Genomic DNA, 10,464 nt, shown 5'->3' with positions numbered 1-10,464 from the left:
GTGACCTCCGTCCCTCCTACCAGTGGCCTCATAGCCTGTCCCCACACTGCTCTCCCCCAGGGAGCCCCTGAGGTTCCGCCACCACCCCCACTGCAGACCCGCCTGTGGCAGCTCTCAGCCCCAATGGCCAGCCCCCAGCCCCCAGCCCCCCAGCCCCCCCAGGCCCCCAGGCCCAGTCTGGCTCCTCTAGGGCCCGCCCCAGGCCTCCAGGTTCCCAGCCCTTTGCCCTGGTTCCCCTCCATGGCCCTGCTCTGTCCTCCAGCAGCACCCCCTACACGCAAGTCCTGGGGTGGCCCCCAGGTCTGGGCAGGACCGAAAGGACTCCCCCGATTCGCTCCCTGCCCCAGGCCCTCAAACTCTACCCAGAAAGTTCCTCCCTGCTCTAGCACCAGCCCGGCCAAGCAAACTCCCACTCTTGCTTCAGCATCAGCCTGAAGACTGTTTCCTCCAGGAAGTCGCCGGGATTCCCCGGGGAGGGGGGCTGGTTCCTTCTTCATGTCGCACTTCCGCTCACGGGTCTCCCTCCAAGAGAGACGCATCTGGGCCTGAGAACCAAGGCGCCAGCACCTGCTCTGGGTCCACCTCAGTCCCCTGGGCCTGGACCCCACGGGGGCTGAGGAGCAATGGAGCAGAGGGGAGGAAGGCACAGAGGAAAGAGGTGCTGGCTCTGAGCCGCCAGGCGCCTGGGGTGCCCCGCCTGCCGCATGGCCCCTGGACGGGGCACAGCCTCCCCACAAAGAGAAAGCGCCCCTCTACCAGGGCCCCGGAGCTAGGCAGGCCTGGAGGCCCCGAGCCTCTGTGGGCTGTCCTGGGGCTGGAAAGGGCCACAGGGACAGCTGTGCCCGAGCTGGCCCGCCCTGTCCTTACTGCCTCCCAGGGGTTGCCCCCACCCCCACCCTGTCCCTCTGGGCCCTGTCCCAGGTCTGCACCCCAGGTCACCAGCCTGAGCATGAGCCTCGCCAGAAACAGGGGCCAGAGGAGGGGCCACCAAAGGCACTGGGGCTCCCCACCAGGGCCTGTGTGGGCAGCCTGTGGTCTGAGCAGGTCTGCGTCCCCTGTGGACGGTGACACTGTGTCTCAGGCCCCCTGACCTTGTGCACACATGGTGCGTGGCCCAGAGTACACTCAGATGGAGGGGAGGGGGGGTGCTGGTGTGAGCGCAGCCCCCCCCCGACCTGCTCCCCCATCCGCCCACGGTGACCTGGGCCCTGAGAGCCTGGGCCGCAGCAGCTGCCCACAGGGATGGGATGGTGGGCAGGAGGTCACCAACACCTGGAGCCAGTGGGAAGCTGTGGGGGGCACTTGGAGGACCACCCTGAGTCTGGAGGCCCCGTCCACTTCCTGCCGAGAGTGGCTCTGGCCTCACCCGTCCCCCAGGGGATCACACCTCCCACTGGGCCAGGCCACAGGCTGCCTCCCTGCTGTTTGCCAAAGGGAGTGCCCGGAAGTTGCCAGGCGGACCAGGAGGGTGGATGGCCTCTGCCGGCAGACACGCAGCAAGCTTGGTGCCGTGGGGGAAGCTGCGTCCTGAACCCCAGGCACAGACACGCACCCACAACCCACACACACCAAGATACACACACCCCCGCAGGCAGCCCTGAGACACCCAGACACAGCCAGGGACTCAGACAGAGGGCCCACAAAGACCTGGCATGGCAGGCCTCCCACAGACCCCCAGACAACCCCGCACAGATGCACACAGCACCCACCATGCTCACGCACCCACAGGGACACAGCTTCCTGCCTGGGTGTCCCCTGCCCGCGCCGGCGGCAGCCCCACCCCCACAGGCAGGCGGCCCAGCAGCTGGCTGCGGTTTCCTAGGGAACGCTGTCACTGTCGCGGCATCGCAGTGTCTCAGGGACCTCCATCAAGTGCCAGACAAACCCCCTGGAGCCTGCCTGGCACTCAGGCTACAGGTGGCCATGGGCTGGAGGCAGAAGAGATGCCTGGTGGCCGAAGGGGCCCCGGTGAGCTTGGGACGGGCCCTGAGATCACAGAGGCGAGGCCCAGCCCACCCCAGCAACCCCGGGAGCCCAAAGCTCTGCCCCCCCATCCTCCTTGCCCCACCCACACCTTCTCCAGCCCTGAGGGCCCTCAGCCCACGGGCTGTGCCCAAGGGCAGAACCCCTTCCCGAGACACCTGCTTTCCTGGAAATAAAAACTCTGAGCGAAGGGAGCAAAAGGAGAAAGCTGGGCTGGGGGCCCGTCTGCCCGAGAGAAGGAGAGGGGGAGTCCCGGCTCGCAGTGGGGGCCGAGCTCCATGGGGCAGAGCCCAGGGACTGAGGGCTCGGGACTGAGCCGGTCTGGGGGGCAGGGCTGGGGCCTGGGGAGGAGCCATCTCCCTTGGACATGCGCCCAGGTGTCCACACGCTAAAGGAGGCCAGACGGGCCGGGGTGGGAGGGGCCCGGCCAGGCCCCGATGTGCGGAGGGGCCTGTGCTGTGGCACCGGCTTCCCAGGGGTTAACACAGTGGGCACATGGCCCAGGACGCCTCACCCTGGAGCTTGTCCTTCCAGGAGGATGGTGCTCAGCCTGGCAGACGCCACCCTCTCTGTCGTGTGGACCCTGAGAGGGTCTGTATGACCCCCCCACCACCGGGAAGGACCCTCACTCACATGGCGCCAGGAGGCTGGGATGCAAGTCCCCGCAGGTCACGGCCTGACGGACGGCCCCCTCCCTTGCTTGCAGGAGACGCAAGTCCTGCCTGGGCCTCCCGGCGGCTGGGAGCGCAGGTCTCCGAGCTCTGGGATCAGGGAGGGAAGGGCCTCTGAGGGCCTGGAGGAAGGACGCAGGACCCTTGAGGCAGAAAATGGGATGCAGGCCCGGGCGGGGTCGGGAAAGCAGGAGGCTGTTCTGTGCCGCCCCGAGCTTGGTGGGTGGCAGCCATCCCCCAGCACCCACTCGCCCAGGCGGAACCTCCCACACTCTCGTCCTTGGAGCCCATCGAGCTTTCCCAGCAACCTGAAGGCGCCACCCCGCCCCTGCGCTGAGCCTGCACGTCCACCCCTGCAGCGCGCTGTCCCCACGCTGCTCTGCGGGGCCTGCCTGTGCGGCCCTGTCCATCCCGGGCGGCCTGCACACCAGGAGGGGTTGCGATGACATGGAGGGGGTGAGGGTGATGGCCAGGCGCTGGCAGGCCCAGCCTGCATCTTGCTGGGCACAGGGAGGGGCTGGATGGTGGCTCTGAGGCCCCTCCCAGCGCCCAGGCAGCGGCTGTCACGTCCTGGAGAGACACGGACACGCAGCCCCCATGCCTGTGGGACAGATGGGCGTTAACCACAGTCCTTCCTGCAAAGCCCGATCAGCTTCTCCTAATTAACCCGTTTTCTGTCAATGTAGGTAACTGAATTTGCTCTGAGCTGGCTGTGCAAACAGAGCGGTCTGAGACCCACTTGGCTGCTTGTCACGACGGAGGTTCCAGAAAGAACACAGATTTGCTTTTGAAAACACATTTTCCATTCCTGTTGGCCTGCGTGCTCCTGATTCTCCAGCTTCCGATGTTTCTAGAGCAGGGATCCTTATTCAGGGGTTCTCTGAACAGGGACAGGCACAAATGACACTTTTACTCTTGCTGAGCTCGAACTGAATCTGAGCCTTCCCTTCTCCGAGGAAGGTCCACGGCCCCGGGACTCTGCCTCCACCAGGAAGCACTCCAGGCTGGCTGCCCTCAGGTCCGGGTCCGCTCTCAGCACAACCTCAACGGCACGTGGTCGTCCACGTGGGCCATCGGGGCTTCCTACCCAGCTCAGGAGGGGCGCAGTCTGCTTCGTTAACATTTGGTGATTGTTGCACATAAACAGTTTCCTGTGTGCCTTTACGCATTAAAACACTGATGGGCGCCGGCGCGCGGGGTCTTCGGGGCGGGAAGAGGATCCTGCACGCGGCTGTGACGGTGCGTGCAGGTCAGGTGTGTGCGTCAGAATCCACAGGATGTGGAACGCAAACGGCCAGTCACGGCGTGGACACCACGGGTGTGGCTGGCTGACCTCACTGATGCCAATTCATCGGCCATAACAAAGGTGCCCAATAACAGGAGACCTGCACGCGGTGAGGGGCGGGTACCCTCTGAACATTCCCCGGGAACCCACACTGCTCTAAAATATAAAGCTGATCCATTTGCTAAAGTTTATTAAATATGAAAAAAATCACCCCCTTAGAAATGACCAAAGGGGCCCCCCGAGAAGCCCGCAGAACCTGGGGACGGCGGCCCTGGCTCAGGCCAGCCCCTCCCCAGCCAGCACCCCCACCGGTCAGCGGAGCGGGAAGGACATGACAGGACCCCCGTGCACCCGGGCCGCAGCCACTGGACAGCAAGCACCTCGGGGGGGCGGGAGAACCATCACGTTGCCAGTGCCAGTCACACCCGTGCACACATGCCCAGGGGCACGGGGCCAGCGCGCAGCCCCGCGCCAGGGCACGCCCCGTTGCCAGCCCCCACGGTGCAGACGAATCCGAGATTCTTCCACAGTGTTTTCCGTCCTGAAGGGCCATGTGGCTGGACCTCAGCCCGTGCATTCTGAGCAACTAAACCAAACCTCATTTCTGAAAAGAGATGGAGTATTTGAGGCTCTGCATCAATGCGCCACGTGCCCCGACGTTCTAGACGATTCCTTGATGGTAAAAAAGCCCACTCCCCAGAAATACAAATCAGCCCCAAACCAACCACAAATACCTGGAGAAAAAGAGACGTTTTCTTGCGAAAGATCAGTTACGTTGTCTGTTTAGATATATAGTTCTGGCTGGAATTTTTTTCTGTTTTAAAATCTCAGAACCGGAACCAGGAATTCCCTTCATAGCTCAGGGGTTAACGAACAAGACTAGGATCCATGAGGATGCAGGTTCGATCCCTGGCCTTGCTCAGTGGGTTAAGGAGCTGGTGTTGCCTTGAGCCGTGGTGTAGGCTGCAGACGTGGCTCAGATCCCAAGTTGTTTTGGCTGTGGCGTAGGCTGTAGCTCCGATTTGATCCCTAGACTGGGAACTTCCATATGCCACGGGTTCGGCCCTAAAAAAAAAAAAAAAGGTAAAAAAATAAATAAATAAGGTAAAATAAAATAAAATAAATCTCAGAGCCAAATTTAGTTTATCAAGCTAAACGATCAGTCTACCCTGGAGCTAATGTGTTTGAAGTTGGGACTTAACACGTGAACTATTTCAGAGGAAAGTGCACGTGACCAAGAAGAAGGGGTTCCCCTAGGACTGAACCCAGAGAGCTGGCTGCCTGCAGGCCGTGCCTCCCATGAGCGGAGCCGCGCCCAGTGCAGTGACTGGACCGCATGTTTACAGTCCATTTTGCTACCAAAAGAAAGTTAGCCTGCGCCCTCCTTTCTGCCGAAACGAAGCTGCCATAGGAGAGCCCAGGCCAGGGCACCCACGTCCCAGCAAAGGCACGTGCCAGGTCCCTGGGGAGTTCTCATTGCCCTCCCAGAAAGGCCTATGGCGTGGACAGGACACCAATGCAGGGGGGTGGCCAGGAAAGCGGCGGGACAAAACCCAGTCACAGGAAGCCCGGTCACAGGAAGCCCTACATTCGGGGTGGGCCCAGCTAGCGCTGCGGGGTCACCCCTGCTGGGCCTGAGCGCTTCCGGGGCCCCGGGGCCCAACGCCAGGCCATCGAGGCGGGAGGAGCTGTGGGAGGGAGGGAGCTGCCTTGCTGTTCCCCCACCCCGCCCCCAAGCGTCCATGGGACCCTCTGTGACAGCCAGAAGGCCCCTCTTCAGCACAAGGGCAGCCGCTGGCTGGGGACTGTCCCCAAGGGCTGGCACACCCACAGCGAGATCAAGGGAAGGTCTCCGAACTGCATGCCAGCAGCGGGCGTCAGGATGACCAGCTGGGCCTGGGCACCTCCCCTCGGAGCCCACCCTCTGCAGCTGCTCCGGTGGGACGCAGAGGCCTGGGCTCGGGGAGGCCAGGAGAGGCAGCAGGGCCACAGGCCAGCAGCCAGCATCGCAGAACCCACTCTTCAGATGGAAGCTGGGAGCAGGTGCCAATGGCCAGGAGCCGTGAGAACACGTCGTGGGGAGACGGCTCGGAGCGTTCACAGAGCCCACCGCCTCAGGGTCCATCCCCAGAAGGCGGAGGCACGAGACGGGGCTCGTCTGACCATGGACTGCAACTCCCCATGGAAGGGACGGAGCTGGGACCCGGGGACCCCGCGGGAGCCGGAAACCCCACGCTCACTGGCGGACCGAGGGAAGCCAGGCGCTGGGCCTGCGCACTGTGTGACCCACCCGTGTGGCCCTCCAGGGCAGGTGACTCCCCCCGGAGGACAGGAGTCGGGTTAGAGGTCACAGGGGGAGGGCGGGGGGCGCCGGGGGATGGCTGGCGGCAGGGGCTCTGGAACGGGCTGTGGTGTTGCTTGTGGAGTTCTGTGAGTGCCCTTAACCCGCTGGTCTGCGCTGTCTTGGCGGTGTGATAAACCAGTGAGCAGCGGCCCCTCCCCGGGGCCGGGACAGCCGGAAGTCTTCCCGACTCCGCTCGCCTCCGTCGTGAGTCCTCACCCAGCGGGTCACCAGGGCCCATTCTCTCCCATGGGCGCTGTGTCGGTCACTGTCCCCAGCTCCGCCCCCACCCAAACCCCAAGGCTTTCTCCCCCAGCCCCCTGTGGGCAGCACGGGGCCCTGCCTGCTCAGGCCCAGTACAGGTCCTACAGCTCAGGAGCCCCCCACCCCCCGCAGCCCCCATGCACTCGCCCCAGAGTGGCCTGGAGCGCAGGGGCTCATGCTCTCCCTGAAACCCAGCCTGCCCTCCCCACCCCCGTGCGGCCACACTCATCCAGGACCCCACCCCCTTTGCAGGACTGCCTCCTGGACGCTGTCCCCCCCAGGGCCCCGCAGGTGGGGTCCAAGTCTGCTCACGGCCCTCCCAGCCCCCGCAAGGCCCCAGCACCCACCCCTCCACCTGCTGGCCTTCCTAGCCTTCCCTGAGGCCCAGCTCACACCTGCCCTGCACAGGAAGCCCCCTGCCCCCCCAGATCCACGTGGTGAAATATAGTCCCCACATGAGGGCGTTTGGAGATGGGCTTTAGGGGTGATTCAGTTTAGACTAAGGTCCTGAGGGGGGATCCCCTCCACAGAAGGGGGCCGTCTCCCACCCAACACTGGGTCAGCCGCACCCTGACCCTGGACTCCCGCCTCCACGCTGTGAGCAGTTCGTGTCTCCAGGACTTTACAAGGAGCTGATGGGCACTCCCCACCCCCCACCCATCCCCAAGTGCACCCCCTCGTCCACCCCCACATGCACCCCCACCCACACCCTCCCCTCCATCCCCACTGACCCCCGGCCCCGCGTCAGGCTCCTTGGGCCCCCCTGCCCTGCCCAGGCCCGGGCCTCTGCCCTCCGTCACACCAGGAAGGGAAGGAGCCCCTTGCTCAGGCTCCCTCTGTCCCGGCCAGGCTGCAGCAGCACAGGGTCAAGGGCACTGCGCGAGGCCTCTGATCTCCGAGGCGAAAGGCAACCCTGGCGTCAGGCGGAGCTAAAAATAAATCACCAGTGCTGCCAGGATGCCTCCGAGGGCGGGGCAGGAAGGAGGCCCTGGTGGCCGCGGAGCCAGCGGGACCCAGGGCACAGCAAGGCCACCCCAGAGGGCTGATAGCCTCCACCTGAGAAGTGGGGCGAGGGCCGCGGGCAGCACCCCATCCCCCGCCCCTGCTCTCCACTGGGTGCCCATGGGCTCCAGTCTGGAAGCTTCCTCAGGGTTCTGGGGGTGCTGGAGAGACACAAGCCAGTTAGCTCTGCCCAGCAGACGATGGCCACTCTCAGGCCAGGGGTGGTGCCCCAGCCACCAGCGGGACGGCCACGCCTGGGTTCTGCCCCACTCTGGCCCCAGCACCTTCACTCTTTACCTTGGCCCCATGTCGGCCTCCCTTCCTTTCGGGAGGCTGTGGATGCCGGGGCCCCTGGGGGACAGAGCCCAGCAGAGGCTGCCTCCAGCCCCTCCCAGACCACGGGCAGCACCCCCACGGCTGAGATGCTGCTAAGCACCCTCCAGGCCAAAGGCAGGAGGGGGGCAGGGTAGGAACCCCAGGACGCAGGGGGGCCGGGAAGGTGAACTGGGCCCAGCTTCCTGGGTGGCAGGGTGAGCCGGGTCTGCTCCTCCAGAGGACAGGTCCCCAGCCCCTTTGGCATCACTCCAGCCTAGCGGTGTGGTGTCCGGGCCTCACTGCCCCATCTGAATGATGGTCCTTCCACCCCAGGCTGCCACGGAGACCAGGAGCAGTGCTGTGTGGGGACCACAAGAGCCCTCCCAGGCTTGAGCAGGGGGCGGGCCAGGGGCCGCTCAGCGGTTCCTCCATCTGAGGGCGCCCTTCCATCCCAGAGGGAGCCCCTCCGGCCCCCACACCCACCCCCACTGCCTCCGTGGGCCTCACCACATCAGGCAGCAGTCCCCCCACCTAATGGCTCCTCTCAGACAGACACCCAAGGTCACAAGGAAGTGTCTGGAAGCCAGGCCACCTTGGGCCGGGTACTGTGGGCCTCTGCCTTCCTTCCCTCTCAAGTGGGCTCAGCCTGGAAACGGCTTCACTAGAGAGACCCCGGCCCCCGACCTAGGAACCCTGGTGGTGCAGGTGCACCTGCAGCCATTCCCCTTGATTGCTCTGGTTTCTGAAGGCCGGGGGTCAAGGGTCGGGGGTCGGGGCTGCGGCCTCCAGGACGGAGGGGACTGGTGCAAGTGGGCCACCTGGCTGGAGGACCTCCAGTGGGTAGTGACAGGGATGAAGAGTGGAGCGGGCCCTCACCCTCCACGCCAGCCCCTGCCCCTCAGCGGCCGCTTGGGGTCGGGGGGCGTGAGACGGAAAACAAACCCTGCTCCTTGTAACACATCATCTTCCACCCTCCGACCTTGCCCTGGCCAGCCCGCCCCATGGCAGAAGTGATGTCAGCAGGCCCCAGGGGAACAGGGCCACTGGGGACCAGAGGGAGTCACAGCTGGGCGCCTGCAGGGACCTGTGGGGCCGGAGGCTGAAGGGCCACAGCCGGGGCTCCCTCCCTCATGGGGCGGCCCAGCCAGGGAAGGCGCCTCGCTGGGCCCAGCTGGCTTCTGGGGCCACACTCACCCACCCCAGCCCCCTCCAAGTCTAAAGGACCAGCACCCTCTCCACAGGGGCCATGGGGGAGGCCAGGCAGCTCTGTTCTCCTGCGGGGTACCCGTGCGGAGGGGGCCCAGAGCAAGAAGGGCCCAGGATTGCTCCCCGGGCCCAATGAGGCCGCAGCCTCACTGCCCCACACCCCACCTTACACTTGGGAACTCAATGACCAGAGCAAGCCGGCCCCTCCTGCGGGGGTCCCTCTGCTGAGAGGACCCCCCCAGCTCCCTTCAAGGAGGGCCTCCCTGCTCCACGGAGCCTCCCGACCCAGCGCCCAGCGAGGGAGCCACTGGGAGGGCTCCCCACTCACTTCCTGCATCTCATAAAAGCCATCTAGGCAGAGGCCGCTGGCGGGAAGGCACTGAGGGTCAGACATCGGCGTGGGACCCCAATATCTCTGGGCCACCATTGACCCAGGTTCAAGGGACCGCCAACAGGTGTGGGGTCTTGCCTCCCAGTTCGGGGGGAGGTTGTGAGGTACCAGGAAATCCAGCTGATGAGAAAACAGGATTGATCTGCTACTTAGAGAAACAGCACGAAGACAGAGAGAGGGAGGGAGGGAGGAGGGAGGGAAAGTGCCTTCCCCTGAATCGGAGCTGCTGTCCGACCCTCCACGCCCAGCGCGCAGGGCACCCCCACAGGGGAGGGCCTGGGGATTGAGGTCCGCCGTCCCGAGGGCTCCAGTGGGGCCGTGCCATGCCGGGCTCTGGGCCCACAGGCAGCTGGGGGGGAGCCTCATAGCCACAGGCAGGGAGAGGCCCCCGCCCAGGGCAAGAGACACGCTGAGCAGGACCAGACGGGGCCAGGTCACCAGGAACGGGGAGCCCGCAGGCCTGAGGGTCACCTCCAGCAGTTTGCTGGACCCCGGCTGGACCGTCAAGGGTGCTGGCCAGGGATGGCTGAGGGCGACTGCAGGGCCAGGGGCTGCTTTGTCTCCTGCTGAGGACCCCCGCCGCCGTGGGGCGCCAGGCCTCCAAATGCCATCCTCGCCCCTGACCTTGGGGCTGGCCCCGGCGCTGTGACCGGCAGGGACTCCGCTGGGAGACCCAGGCTGGCGGGCAGGAGCCACCCTCCCCTTTCTCTTTCTTTCAGGAGTGACAGTGGCTGGGCCAGGGCTGCATGTGGCTGTCATCTTGGGAGGCCTGGGTTCCCATCACCAAGGAGCAACGACAGCTCACACAGATGCCCTGCCTCCCTCTGCCAAGGCCGGCACTGCCTCCTCAATTCCAGGCACCAGCCCAGGGCAGCCATGCCTCCCCCACCGTGGGCACGGCCTCCTCTGGCACCCAAGGGAGCCGTTCAGGACCACGGGCTTGGGGCTGGGCTCTGGGCAGCCTTGATCAGGGTGGGGCTAGATGGCCCGTCTGGTGCACTCAGAG

Source organism: Sus scrofa, chromosome 14 (genome assembly GCF_000003025.6).
Source record: "Sus scrofa isolate TJ Tabasco breed Duroc chromosome 14, Sscrofa11.1, whole genome shotgun sequence".
NCBI lineage: Eukaryota > Metazoa > Chordata > Mammalia > Artiodactyla > Suidae > Sus > Sus scrofa.
Note: the sequence above shows the minus strand (reverse complement) of the source record.